The sequence below is a fragment of the Mirounga leonina genome, unplaced genomic scaffold, assembly GCF_011800145.1.
Source record: "Mirounga leonina isolate KUSES-001 unplaced genomic scaffold, KU_Mleo_1.0 Mir_165, whole genome shotgun sequence".
Taxonomy (NCBI): domain Eukaryota; kingdom Metazoa; phylum Chordata; class Mammalia; order Carnivora; family Phocidae; genus Mirounga; species Mirounga leonina.
This window is the reverse complement of record NW_023270415.1, coordinates 34,548,061-34,563,495: the sequence shown is the minus strand read 5'-3', so window position 1 is coordinate 34,563,495 and position 15,435 is coordinate 34,548,061. Positions and strand designations below refer to the sequence as shown.

Here is a 15,435-nt window from a genome sequence, read left to right as displayed (position 1 = left end):
ATGTGTCCTCATTGCCTTTCAGCAGGGAAGTGGTCCAACTCAAGAATCTCATCCTTAGAGGCTGCTTCTTAGGACCATATCCTAGAACACAGAGCCTGAGTCTGAGGATCTGATGTGATTTACTGCAGGAATATGCTCAGAATAAGGGGAAGGAAGGAAGCAGGATAGGGCAGGGGATAAAAAGCAAAGCAAAATTGTGGTTTCAGTTTCAGTATCCCCTAGGGGAGCTCTAGAGCAGAAATTGTGTCATAATGTCTCCTTTTTAAAAATATCTTTCTAGGCAAGGTGGCTCTAGTTTGGCTGAGGGCAATGCTCTGGAGAAGGAGACAGCCATGAGTTGTTATCATCCAGTAACAAAAATTAAAACGGTTATTGGCAACAATATTTACAAGTGCTTAGAAGGCACAATACTGCTGAAACCAATTACGGAGAGGAAAAACCTCTCTCTGGTTTTCTATGCATTACAATTTTTTGAAAAGTCATCATATTTGAGATCTCCTTCTGCTTCTCTATTTATTTTATTTCCCCCACTCTTCATCGCTGTTATGAACACTTCTACAAAAAAACTGAGCAAACTAAATGTGTTATTTTATAAACATTCACAGTATTATTTTTTTGCACATCGGCCACTTTCACCAAAACATTGTTATCAACCCATACAAACACTTCCACTCTGGAAGAACTCCATGAGCTTTTATTAGTAACATTAAAGAAAGAAGAAAAAAATATTTAATAGACGGGTGCCTGGGTGGCTCAGTTGGTTAAGCGACTGCCTTCGGCTCAGGTCATGATCCTGGAGTCCCAGGATCGAGTCCCTCATTGGGCTCCCTGCTTGGCAGGGAGTCTGCTTCTCTCTCTGAACCTCCCTCCTCTCATGCTCTCTATCTCTTTCTCTCTCTCAAAAAAAAAAAAAAAAAAAACTTAAAAAAAAAAAATTTAATAGACTTTTTCTCTCTCACTCTTCTAACCTACTCCTTTCTTCTTTTTTTCCTACTCTCTCTCCTCTCTTTTCTTTTTTCCTTCCCTTCACTCTCTTTTTCCTTTTCTTCCTTCCTTTATTCTTCTATCTTAACCTCTAACTTTTAGTCTTGCTTTTACTTGGTTCATTCTATGATGCAATGTGGCCATTTTCCATATATAAATGTTTTCCCCCCAGCTGTTTTCTTACCGGCACCATCTGTCTTTGCACCAGATAGGTATTTCTCTCATGATTTAAGAGCTCTTACCAGCATGCTATGAAACAGGTGAAATAACAGAAGAATTTCCAGATTTTCAACTTCTAACCACTTTCTTTGAATATCTCTACTGGAGAAAATGAATTCTTTTTTGGAGCATATGCTAACGATTATAATTGTAAATTTTTAGTCCAAGTCAAAAGGAAGGGATAAGAAGAAATAAGGTAATTAACTTTTATCATTTAGAAATATATTTTCTGTAATTAAATAGTATCAATACCTTATATTTTAATCCCATGGTACTGTACTGGTTTGCTACTCTGCCATAACAAAGCACCACAGACTGGGTTGTTGAAACAACAGAAATAAATTTAACCAAGGAGGTAATAGATCTATCTGTACACTGAGAACTGTAAAATATGGATGAAAAAAATTGAAGAAGACACAAATAAATGTAAATCTATTCCGTGCTAATGGATCGGAAGAATTAATATTGTTAAAATGTCCATACTACATTAAATGCAATCTATATCAAAATTCCAAAGATATTACTGTAGAACAAATAACCCTAAAATTTGTATGCAGCTTAAAATGACCCTGAAAAGCCAAAGCAATACTGAGAAAGAAGAACAGAGCTTGAGGCATATTTCTTGATTTCAAACTATATTACAAAGCTACAGTAACCAAAATAGTGTGGTACTGGCATCAAAAAACCCCACATAGATCAATGGAGCAGAAGAAAGAGCCCAGAAAGGAACCCATGCATATATGGTTAATTAATTCTCAACAAAGGAGTCAAGAATATATAAGAGAGAAAGAAGAGTCTTTAATAAATAGTGTTGGGAAAACTGGATAGCCACATGCAGAATGACGAAATTGGAGCCCCATTTTACATCATACACAAAAATTAATTCAAAAGTTATTAAAGACTTGGATATAAGACCTGAAACCATAAAACATTTTTAAAAAATTTTTTGTTTCATGAAACTTTTAGAAGAAAACATAGAGGGTCAGCTCCTTGACATTGATCCAGGCAATGAATTTTTTTGGATTTGACACCAGAAACAAAGGGGAACAAAAGCAAACATAAGCAAGTGGGACTACCTCAGACTACATATCTTCTGCACAGAAAAAGAAACCAGCAACAACATGAAAAGACGACCTGTATAATGGGAGAAAATATTTATAAACCACTAATTCAATAAGGGGGTTAATATCCAAAATATACAAGGAAATCATACAACTTGATAGCAAAAACCAAATAACCTAATTTTAAAAAGGGGCAAAGGATTTGAATAGACATACAAATGGCCAACAAGTATATGAAAAGGTGTTCCCAACATCACTGATCTTCAGAAGAATGCAAATCAAAGCCACAATGAGGTATTACCTCATACCTGTTATGATATCTAGTATAAAAAAAAGACAAATAATGATAAACGTAAGGATGTAGAGAAAAAGGACCTCTTGTGTGCTGGTGAAATGAAAACTGCTGCTACTACGTGGGTGCAGCCAATGTAAATTGGTGCAGTATGAAGTTTCCTCAAGAAACTAAAAGTAAAACTGCCATATGATCCAGAATCTCACTTCTGGATATATATCCAAAGGAAATGAAACCATTATCTTGAAAAGATATCTGTACTCCCATGTTCATGGTAGCATTTTCACAACAGCCAAGGAAACAACCTAAGTGTTCACCAACAGATGAATGAATACGTAAAATTTGGTATATATACAATGGAATATTCTTTAACCTTAAAAAAGAAAGAAATCTTGGCTGTGCCCTTCTGAGAGGTAGGATGGGCCTTACCTACTGCTTAGATCCCATTTTTCAGCATCATTTTGTCTTCTTGCTGCACCCACAGGGAAAGGGAGACCCAGCTTTCCATTTCCACCATCTTCCACTTGCTTCCATGGCTGCCCAAGTCTCTGAGGAAAGCCAAATGATATTTCACTTTGCCATCTGTATTTTGGACACTTTCTCATAATGGAGTTCCCTGCTTTGAGAAAGCATTGCTTAAAAAAATAAAACAAACAAACAAAAAAAACACCAAAAACTAAACACAAACAATAAGTACAATAAGCAGCTAAGATGTTCAGGTCCCAGCCCACTTTGTAACAATTCACAGTAAGGTCTGAGGATCTAATGTATAACATGGTAATCATAGTTAATACTGTATTATATAATAGAAATTTCCTAAGGAGAACTTTCATGTTCTCACTAAAAAAAAAAAAAAAAGTGAAACAAATTACTATGGATATTCATAGAAATAATGTTCACTTCCATTTGGAGAAGGCTTTGTGGAGAAGGTGACAACCTGAGCTGAGTTTTGAAAAATGATCTTGAAGAGATCATTTTAGCCAGAGCAAACAATAGAAGTGAGGCTGTGGAGACAGGAAAAAAACAAAACAAAACAACATGATATGTACTGAAATTGGCATTTAATCCAAGCAGGCTATAATCTAGGATATCTATAACGCCACGGAAATGACTAAAATCTTGAAGGAAGTGTGCAATGAAGGAGACAAAGGGAAGATGACATTGGCTAGGGAATGCCTACTCTTAAGATACAGGTCCAGTCGAGACACTAGACAATTATGTTCAGAGAGAACTAGTCTAGTTCCATTAAGGAAGGTCAAAGGAGTCATATGCCACAGAGAAATTAAAGAGGCTGAAGTAGGGGGAGGGCATTTGGGATTGCTTTGAGATTACTAGTGATCTCTGAGAACAAAGGAGAAGGAAGTCACATTGCATGGATTACATGGTAGAAAGAGGGAGTTATTTTTGTGACATTTGTGATGAAAGAAAGGCATGATAGGATGGTAATTTGAGGGGAGAACAGAATGAAGAAAACTTCCATAATAGTAAATCTTTCTGGCTGCAATCAGAGCCAATTTCTTCTTGTTCCACTGCTAGATGGAGCAGAATGGAAGTCAACATCACTTTTTCTAAAGACCGTTTTAGAAAAGTTATTAACAGGCAAGATATCCTCTAGTCTGTTCCCCACTACTGCTATTTCAGTAGGAATGAATCTGTCAGAGAGCCGCAGTTGGAAAAATGTCAGTATTCACTGTTGACAGAGGCATCATTGTTCATTTGAAATAAAATGTTTCCTGTACAAGGGTAATGTAAAGGCAGTTTGGATTGAAATAAAAAACAAACAAACATATATTCTATTGTCCCTTAGGTTCAAGCTCTAAGAAGATAATGTTTTATTCCCTTTTATTAACAACAGTTCTTTCTTCTTACAAGTTTGCTCTTGAGGGACGCCTGGGTGGCTCAGTCGGTTAAGCGGCTACCTTCAGCTCAGGTCATGATCCCAGGGTCCTGGGATCGAGTTCCGTATCGGGCTCCTTGCTCAGCAGGGAGCCTGCTTCTCCCTCTGCTTGCAGCTCCCCCTGCTTGTACTCTCGCTCACTCTCTCTCACCTATGCTCTCTCTCTAGCAAATAAATAAATAAAATCTTTAAAAAAAAAACAAAACAAGTTTGCTCTTGAAAGATATATACTGAAGATTAATAGAAACACATGTAAAAAAATCAGTAACTCCTGATATTCTTGTGGGTATTTAATGAAAAGTCAGTTTGAAAATAAGTCTTTAAGATGACAATTGGATAGAGCAGTGTTTTAGAGTCCATGTTAAGTAGAGAAAATGGACAAAAAATAAGAATGTGCACCACAAAAATCTCAAAGGTAAGAACATTTATTAAGAATAGGAGTGACATATCTGAGGAAGATAAGGAAATTTGGGAAAAGAGAGGGCGCTAAGGAGGTAGGAAATTAGTAATTTCCTAAATAAAACACTAAACCTCATTTACTTATCTACTCTAAACACTGAAAGCAAATTCCTTTGAATACATGACTATTACCTCTTCAGTGAATGTTTAAGAGGTTTGAGAAAGTTTATGTGAGACTCTATTAAAGGTGTTTAGTTTTGTCTCTGTTCTTAAATTATGTGAAGAGTAGAAGATGTTGGATTTTAATGATCTAGCCATGCTAGGAACATGTTCAACTAGACAAAAGCAGGATTGATTTTTCTGGTAACAAAATTTGAAGGCATTTATGTATGAATAATTATCAATTGACTTTCAAGAGAATGAATTGTGACTAGAAAGTAATTTTTACATAAGAGTTTTATTTGGATGTGGAAACCATATAAAGTATAGTGAATAAGATGTGACCTACATTATTTTTATTTAAAATGCCTACTCTTAGACCAATTTTGGCCATAGCTAAATTTAAATTGGTTAAGCGTCTGTCTTTGGCTCAGGTCATACCTAATCTATGGGACGCAAGAAACAATTTCCTTGTTCTCATGTAATATTATTTTTATTTTAATAACACAGGATCAATATAAAGAAGTAAAATAATGCCAAAAGTTAAAAAAAGTTAAAAAAATTACTGCCAATCCCACTGTATAAAAATAACTTCAGCCCAGATGTCTTTCTACACATATATATACAGATGGAAACATAGGTATATAAATTGGTGAAAGCAACTTTTTAATGAGATTATAGTCTAAATTAAAATATTAAATTTAAATTTATTTGAGTTCAAGAGAAATGAAATTGCTGGGATATTATATTCTAAAAGATCTCTCTAAGCTTACAAAAGATAATAAAACACATTAAGAAGTTGGAGTCATTCTTAAAAATTACTTATTTCCATTTTAAGCAGTATCGATTGAAGTCCTTGCAATGGGAAATGAGGTCATTACTAACAATAGCTAACACTTACTGAGTGATTACAATGTGCAAGCACTATCCTACATGCCTTAAGTGTATTAAATCACATCATCCCTAAAACAAACCCATGAGGTAGAGATATCATCCCCATTTTTAACATGAGAAAACTAAGCTAAGAAAAATTCAAATAATTGCCCAGGGCCACACTACTAAGAAAGCAGCAAGGCTAGAATTCAGATCTGAGCCCAGAGCCCTGAGTCCTAACTCCCACTTGTCTCCTTTCACATTGGTGCCTGCATCCTCCCTGGTTAGTGGAACTCTGTTTCGCACAGATTGTATATTACTTCTACTGTTTTGTCTGCCATTGCTTTTTGAGCACATTAGTTTAGTATTTATTCTGGAGTTAGGTGGATTTCATTCCATCCCCAGGCTCTTTACATGGATTTTCCATTTCTGAGTTCAGTAATTTGATTTTTTTTGCTTTTCCTCCTCCTCCTTCTTCTTCTCCCTCTTCTCCTCTTCCTCCTCCTCCTCCTTCTTCTTCTTTTCTCCCAGTAAGAACCCAGGACTTCTATATTCCTAGAATTCCTTCAAATTTGTATGGTCTGTTTGATGTTCTGACATCTTGGTTGAGTGTAATCTCCTTGGGCTGTATGGGTTTTTTTTTCCTTTAGAAATTTTGTTCATATATTTCTCCCCTATGTTTTGGCTTGGGTCATGCTGTCCCTCATTTTTTTTTTTTCTTTTTCCTTTTCAGAGATTTTTGTTTGTTTGTTTTCTGCCTGAGGCTTAAAAAATTTCTTCTTTTCCTAACTTTTCCTTTCTTTGTTTCTCTTTCTCTATTCCCCCTTTTTTCTTCTGTGTTCTTTATTTTTAAAATATAATGATTGTACTAAGCTATGGCTTGATTAGTGTTACTCATGTGTGTTCAGTGTGCTGAAATCATTCTTTGAGGGTTATTTGTTGGTAGTAGTTCTTTGAAGGCTTTTAGTTGCATTTGTTAAGTTCTCTAGGGTCAGGAGGCCTTCTGTTGAATTGTGGATGTTTATGCTCCTTACCTATTTGTTTATATTTGATTGTTTCAATACCCACCACCCCTTTCTTATTTTTTTTATCTAGTGATTGATTTTACTGTTGACTTGTTCAAATTTTTTGTCTATTTCAGTAATTCAATTTTCATCTCTGTCTATTCTGTTTCTAATTTATTTGCTTTATCTGTAAAGATGATGTTTTGGCCCACAATTAAATTCTTATAATCTCTTGTTTATTCTCCTATTCTTTTCTTATCATTTTGTTTTTAGTTCTTATTTTATTTATTAACATCGTAGACTGTCTTTCCACTTCTTTTCACCTTTCTCTTGTTGAGGTAGTATTATTCAGAACTTGTCTTTGCTCTATTATATTTAATTCTTGATTCTCTTTCCACTGTCCCTAAGAGGAGTTGACTTTCTTTTCTGTGATACAATTTAAAGATGTTTTCTACAGCACATGGCATGCTATGAGAAAGGGATTATGCAGAGGAAATGGTATCCAGTATTTGTAACAATACCTAGGCTGTGCTCTCATATCTTAGGTTTTCTTAATGTTCTGTACTGGGCTTATCTATTAGGATAAGCTATCTGCTATAAGAAGTAATAAAAGTTTATAATAGTTCACTTATGTTCTAGTACAATGAGGATATTGTGGGGAAGAGGACCATAGTCATTCAGGGACTAAACTCCTTTTATCTTGTGAGGCTATCATCTTCAACCTGTGACTTTTATGGTCATTAGGGAAAGGGAAGAGAAGGTAGAGGATCTCACATGGGTCTGGAAGTGGCATTTGTAACTTTTGCCCACATTCCATGGGCTGAATCTCAGTTTCATGGCCCCAAGGTAGTTGCAAAGTGGCTTGGAGATGCAGAGAAAATGTGTGTTCCAGAGGAACAGTAGGTGGATTTGGTGAACACAGGTTCACTCCCTGCTTTGGTAATCATAAAATAATTGTAAAGAGTGAGTACCATCAGGCTGCTGATCCATTCTTCAATCTGGTGTGACTCACCTTGGTTAGTTTCCCCTATTGAACCAGTTTCTCCCATCACTCATTTCTACGACAAAATAAGATGACTCACTTAGCTTTACTCCAAAAGCTAAGTATTGGAATATTACAGAGAATTCTCAGGGATTTGTGGACTCAATAGTATAGAGGGGTAAGACGGCTAGTTCCCCTCTCAGCTGGACCAGCTGCACCACACCTAGTCATCAACCTAATGAATTTTACTTCCATGTTGGTCTGCAAAATTTTTGAAACAAGCCAATCACATCCTCCAGTGTGACGCAGAAGGCACCTCATCCACTTGTTACTACAAAGCCTGACTTCCATAGCTCTTGTTGGCTCACTCTGCTCCTGAGCGTAATCCCCGTGTGACCCTGCAAGGCATATGGTGTCCTCCTCCCCTGGGGTGAGTTACACGACGAATGAACTGCTATCATTCTTATCTCTCCAGTGTTTGGTGTCATGTGTTCAGCCATCTCACACTATTTAGGGTGAAGGATCCCTCCTTTACTAATGAGATGAATAGGAAATGGTCGGTACAGGAGGGTTAGGAGCCTTACGACACAGGTTTGCCCAGTTTTGCTTCAGCATCTTGTGGTTTTTTTCCTTCTCATCATTTTTGTTAAGAACACAATATTAGATGGCACCTGTTTCATTGTCTGGGTTTTTGTTTTGTTTTATTTTGTTTCAGCTAGTCAAATGTTGGGGAGACACAGTTTTGAAACTACTTTGTTTTGTTTCAAAACTCTTTATACACAGTGATTTTGCAGAAAAGTGTAGGACAATGTGTAGAAGTAAGGGTGTCCAGGGGCAACCAGCGTCAATGTCATTATTGGACACGAACAGTAAGTGAGAAAGGAGGAAACTCTAAGAATGAGATTATTTGTATGCTGCATTAGAAAGAGAACAAAAACACCTCATAAACATAACATAAACATAAACACTTTAAAAACTGAACTCAGCGAACCTATTAAAGTGTCTGAACCATATGATGTCATTTTAATTTCATCATGCTGAAAATTTTTATATTTTTATGAAAGGACAATACGTTGATGCCATCAAAGACAAACTAGGGCTACTGAATTCCTCAGAGCACAAGACGGAGCAAACACACCCCCAGGGAAACTGTATCCTAGGATTTAACTCTGCTCCTGAACAGTTATGCAGCTAGTCATGCATAGACGTTTGAAACGTATGAATGGATCACTCTTGAATAAGCACCCTGTATTCCTTCTCAATCATATAGCAAGTAGAATAGGCACCTTCTTAAATGGTGCTCTGAGAACTCTTACCCCAAAAGGTCAACCTACCAACTTATAATTTCCATCTTAGCCTTCTTACCTTAGGGTCTGCAAAAACTGTTTGGTCTTCAGTGCCTCAAAGGATAAGGAGGATTTCAACAGAAAGAATGAGTGGGTAACCATGCCTTTATTATGGAGAATTATTGGTTAAAAAGTTCTTGACTTAAACTAGTTAGGGCAAGAAGCTCTAATTATAAGCTTGTATCAAGTACCAATAACAATAATAATAGCCCAGATGTATGAAGCAATTACAAAATATTAGGTTTATTGCTAAGATTTAACATAAATTATCATATCTAATACATAGGCAAAAATATAGATGCTTTTATTATCTTTATTTTGCAGATAAAGAAACTGAGGCGTAGAGAAGTTGAGTAAAAGGCCATGGGCATACAACTAACAAGTTCTGTGACTGAGAATCTAACCTTAGATTTCTGACTCTGCTGTCAGAGCTCTCAACCTATGCTCTCTGAGTATTCTGGGCTGTAGGAAAGAACACCTGGAACAAAGATTACTTGGGATGTCTGCTTCAAAAATGGTTTATCCCAAATTCTAACTTAATTGCTAATTTAGTCATCCAACCTTGGTCTTGGGACTGTGTTAGATATTGTGAGTATAAACATGAATGGGAGAGAATCCCTTCCATCAAGTCGTTCATGGCCCAATGGAATGGTTAGAAAATAAAGAATTGAAAATACAGCATGGTAAGGACTATGTAGGGACAAGCAAAGAATGCTAGGTACCCTACCACTAGCACTGGGAGGTTTCTATGACTGGCAGTGGGAACACCACACTATGATTTGTCCTTTTTTAGAAATTCTAAGAGGTACAGTATTGTCTCTCCCTTTCTTCTTCGCTATTCTTTGTCCCATTCCTTCATCAAAGAGTGAACACAATTAAATAAAAATAACCAGGAAAGCCACACAATTGTTAAGAGTCAAGTTCACATTGATTTGGACACATCTGCCCCAAATTTCAAGTGTTCATAGAGAATGAAAATATCAGGAAATCCAATTTTTTCCCTTAGGAGCAGGAAGAAAACGTATCCCTAAAGATTGTTAGCAAGCGGAAGGTAGGGACAACTCGGATTTGGATCTTCTTTTAGCTGAAATGAGGCCTTTAAGAAACTTTTGACAATCACAGAAAATAGTTTCATCTAAATAGTGTCACTGTCTGTCCCCTGTTTTTCAAAGAAAAAAAAAAATCATCCCTACAATCACTTCTTGGAATTGTCTTATTTTTCAGCAATTTAAACTCTAATGAAGTCCTGTGTAGAGAATTTGGCTATAGTTTGAGTGTATATGTGTGTAGGTGCTGATAATTTTGCATTTTCTTTGGGGGTGGAAAAGGAAAACAATTCAAGCTGAGAAAATTTTGAAGTAGTCATTTTTAGAAATTTTATTAGAGAATTTTGTTAACCCATTGTCAAAAAAATACTGTGTGACTTTGGTCTAGTTACTTAACCTCTCAGAACCTCATGTTTTCTCACTTGTACTTCTTAGGTTTGCTCTGAATATTAAATGAGATAGTGACATTGTTTTCTAACCATCTTTCCCTTTATTTTCCACATAGCTTTTACCACCTATTGATATATTGTTTATCAGCTTGTTTGCCTTCTCCCCTCTAGTATATACATTATATCCAGGAAAGCCTGGATCGTATCTACTCTCTTCATCACCATAACCCATGTACAAAGAATAGTATTGGGCACTTAGTAATTGAATAAATGAATAAATGACAGCAAAGCACTTAGTACAGTGTCTAGCTCATAGTACACATTCAATAAAGATGACCTTTTATGATTATCATTATTACCTGACATAATTTGCATTTTAAAAGCGGCAAAACTAGCCTTAGTTATGAGGGAGAATTGGCTAACCTTTGTCTTGTGTGTCCTTGTTATCTTCTGCCCGGTCCAGTTTCTTTGTTAGTTTTAGTTTTTGACTGCCCTAAAACGTATTAGGTGGAAGATTTACCTGAAACAGTGGCTCCCCCCTTTTGGGGGAGGGGAAGTAAGAAAGCTCAGAACTGGCTGAGGGAATTGTTGGTGCAAGCATCTCTTTTTATTCTTCACCCCCCACCACACATCTCTTAAATCCTACCAGTAACCTGCTACATTTGGACTGTCACACAGCTGGATGATGTCTTCTAGGCTTATAACCTGAACGCTTTCTAGCATGAGATTTGATTACTTGTGTTGCCTTAAACCAAATCTCCTTAAGCAGATGTTGGTTAGGGCAGTGAGTGGTCATAATCCTGACACATACATGGGGTTTGATGACTCACGAGTGCTCCTTCCCTTTAACCAAAATTCTGACAAAGATGCCCTCTGAAATCATCTCCTTTTTTAAAAAAATGTTTTATTGTTATGTTAATCACCATACATTACATTGTTAGTTTCTGATGTAGTGTTCCATGATTCATTGTTTGTGTATAACACCCAGTGCTCCATGCAGAACGTGCCCTCTTTAATACCCATCACCAGGCTAACCCATCCTCCCACCCCCCTCCCCTCTAGAACCCTCAGTTTGTTTTTCAGAGCCCATCGTCTCTCATGGTTCGTCTCCCCCTCCGATTTCCCCCCCTTCATTCTTCCCCTCCTGCTATCTTCTTCTTCTTCTTTTTTTTTCTTAACATATATTGCATTATTTGTTTCAGAGGCACAGATCTGTGATTCAACAGTCTTGCACGATTCACAGCGCTCACCATAGCACATACTCTCCCCAATGTCTATCACCCAGCCACCCCATCCCTCCCACCCCACCCCCCACCACTCCAGTAACCCTCAGTTTGTTTCCTGAGATTAAGAATTCCTCATATCAGTGAGGTCATTGAAATCATCTCCTTTTATTCAGTTTCATTGTACAACCTCAGAGGTAGTTTAAGTTGCTTTAGGTCATTAACCCAGATGCTGTTTTCTGTTTCGTCAGAGAAATATGCAGATATCTTTTTATGGGTTTTCATATCTAAACTATTCATCTGTTTTGTTTTAGATACCAATGATCATGTCTCCATGTGATCTATGTATAATATTTTCCCTACAGGATATGTCTCATTTACTTTCAGTATTCTTTCAATTACATTTCATTTTGTTTTGATGAAAATCATTGATTTATAATTGCTATCAAAGGCTTCTTTATCTGATGTAGCTGACGAATTGCTACCAGAGCAGGAAGCTATAAAACAACAACAACACAGCTTTGTGAGGATGGTCCGTGTTCCCAATAAAGATTAAATGTCTGCTAAATTAATAATGGGGAAAATACTAGAATACATTATTTCTGAAATGAGATGCTATGTAAATGTGTCTAAATTCACACTTCCTCTATTGCAGGTTCGTATTATTTTAAACAGTATGTATCTCTTTAATATTGATCTGCATGATTGTTTCATTAAATAAAAGAGTCATCCATATTTGGTCCTTTCTTCCTGTACTTTCTCTATTGCATTTGTAAATTATTTTCAATTAAGAGGAAATAATCGCAATAAAATAAAATGCTCTCTTCAGCTTTCCTGAATATTTCTACTGATACTATTTTGAAGATGAGGGTAATGCCATTTGCCCGATCAACATTTTTTCTCTATTTTAGTCCTGGGAGAAGGCTGATATATTAGGATATTTACCTCTATTTTTTTCCTGTGTGCATTAAAAAAAAAAATCCTCAAAAGAAACAATGTTATTTTGTGTGTGATTGAGTTTAAAATAACACATATCAATTTCCTGTTCAAGTGCCGTAATTATATGGCAAAATTTGATTTTTGTGATTTAAAGGTTGTTGTTGTTATCCCCATTTTTGCAGATTCAGTCTCATGGCTTCGAATTCACAATGTCTGGTAGCTATTTAAATAACAAATGAGAATAATCATAGAGCAGGATTATCATCTCTTCAATTCCAGATATCAAACTTCCCTTAATTGCTTTAGAAGCCACATAAACCATTGAGTCTCATGTAACATTGTTTTACAATTAAAACGCATTAGTCTTTTACATAAAATTGTTGTGCTCTCTCTCAGATCACTTGCTCTGGGAGAGCTGGCTGCCACGTCCTGAGGAATCTTCAGAATCTCTATGGAGAAGCCTACATGGTGAGGGACAGAAGTCTTTGGCCGATAGCCAGTGAGGACTGAGGCCTGCTGCCAACAGTGACATGAGTGACCTTGGAAGTGAGTCTGCTAGCCCCAGCCAAACTTTCAGATAACTGCAGCCCTACTGACATCTTGATGGCAGCTTCATGAGAAACCCTGACCAACAACCACCCAGCTAAGTTGCTCTTGAATTCCTGACCAACAGAAAGTGAGATAATACATATTTGTTGTTTTAAACCACTAAGTGTTGGGGTAATAAGTTATGCAGCAATAGATGACTAATGTCGTCGAGCACCAAGAGGAGGCTTTGATAGCGATGGTGGTGTGGCATGTTTGAGCAAAAAAGAGCATGAGCTAGTTCACCCCCATGCCCAAATTTTTTGTTTAGGAACTAAGATCTGAGAAAGGAGCCCAGGGCTAAGGTGATGGAGCCTGTAGTAGGGTCTGCAGGGTGGACTAGCCATGCTAAGGCAACAGACTCCATGTTACACCAGCTGAGGACAATATGGGAGACAGTGGAGATAGAGGTAATGCCCAAGGTCAAGTAGCCCAAGCTTTACCCTAACTGCAGTCATACCTAAGAGAGCTCAGAACACCCTTCCTCTCCCACAGGCACAAGACGAATATCTCAGGAGCTTATAAAATCTCAAAAATTTTACACAGGGGTGGGAGCCTTGGGGGGCACAGTTGGGTGAGCATCCAACTCTTGGTTTCATATCAGGTCATGATCTTGGGGCCATAGGATTGAACCCTGCGTCGGGCTCTGCGATCGGCGTGAAGTTTGCTTGAGATTCTCTCACCCTCTCCCTCTACCCCTTCCTGCCCCCTTTTAAATCTTAAAAAAAAAAAAAAAAAACTTTACACAAGGGTATAAGGGGGCAAAGGAGAAGAGAGAGTTGAGAGTCATAAGAGATTGAGTTTTAAACTGAAAGTGATTAAGTTACCTTGAATTGGCAAGAATGAACTTTTCACCAAAGAAGCAAATTAGGGCTTTAGAATAAAATTAATTTCAGTTGTGGAGAAATAAAAGTTACTTACAGACTTTTGCCATATTTGCAGTTACAAATCTTTACACCCCCTATTTCACAATTGATAGGGACACCTTTATTCCAGAGCAAGATAAAAGAAATAGATCATTGGTATCACAGAAGAGCAACGCCAATTTTCTTTGTTCAGAGAGAAATGTATTTGAATTATTTTGGGGAAATAAGTAATTTTGGAGAACACAATCTCTTGCTTTGTGCTAATGATGGCTAATACTTGTGATGTATTCACAATGTTCCAGAGAGTTGTTCTCACCATTTTACAAACACTAAACTCATTCTGTACTAACAGCAAATCTATTCTGTGCTTATTACTATCAGCCCCATTTTAAAATGGGGAAACTAAGGCACAAGAAGAGCAAGGAAACTGCCAAGGGTCATAGCCAGTCTGGTTCTGGAGTATATGAACTTAACCACTGCCTTCTCATGCTCCTCAGGATGTATCTTATATTTCTTCAAAGACTATTTCCAGGACATCAAGTTTATGCTGAGCATTTTGACTAAGTTGGAAAAATGAAAGATTTGAACTCAGATTTTATGTGGATCCTCCTGATGACACTAGACAAAGAGCTTATTGGCTGGTCTCTAAAATAGGATTAATTGCACTCATCTACATGCACAGATATTTATGGAGATTATTCCATTAGTATCTGGATTTCACTTTAAAGGTGAATAGCATTAGGTGTCCTGGCTGTGGAGTGAAGAGCCACACAGATCTTTAAGGACTGGCTTGTAAACATGTAATCAGAAGATCTGGTGCTGCCTGAGAATCCAGAGCAGGTTTTAAATAGCTTACAGAGAGCTCAGCTGGTCTTTCCAAGTCCAAGTTATCAAAAATAGTTTCCTAGTTTATGTGTGTGACCTTCCCTGGCCACAGACACAGAGCCATAAAAACTATTCTGCCTTTGCCTGTCTCTGGAGGCCAGAACAAACTCATGACTTTTTCAATATGAGCTATACTTTAAAAATCGAGGTTATCATAAACATGGTGTGAGCATACAGCCCTGTGAGGCCCATGGATTTCCCTGAATTCAGTGGAATCATTCTTTCTACAAAACACCTCTAAGGTGAAGAACAAGGCCTCATTGGCCAGGCTCTGCCTCCATCAGAA

The 15,435-nt window shown here is 37.1% G+C and overlaps 1 protein-coding gene across 4 annotated transcripts in view; it reads left to right on the top strand.

The window, feature by feature from the left end:
* Positions 1-15,435, top strand: part of SLC7A13 (solute carrier family 7 member 13) — a 62,182-nt gene that overhangs the window by 19,969 nt on the left and 26,778 nt on the right. For 3 of the 4 annotated variants that reach the window (XR_004680462.1, XR_004680464.1, XR_004680461.1), the window contains one exon: positions 13,210-13,359. The gene's annotated coding sequence lies outside the window, so the exon portion shown is untranslated. Of the gene's footprint in view, positions 1-13,209; positions 13,490-15,435 lie in introns of all 4 variants that reach the window. The other variant, XR_004680463.1, reaches the window with a different exon arrangement.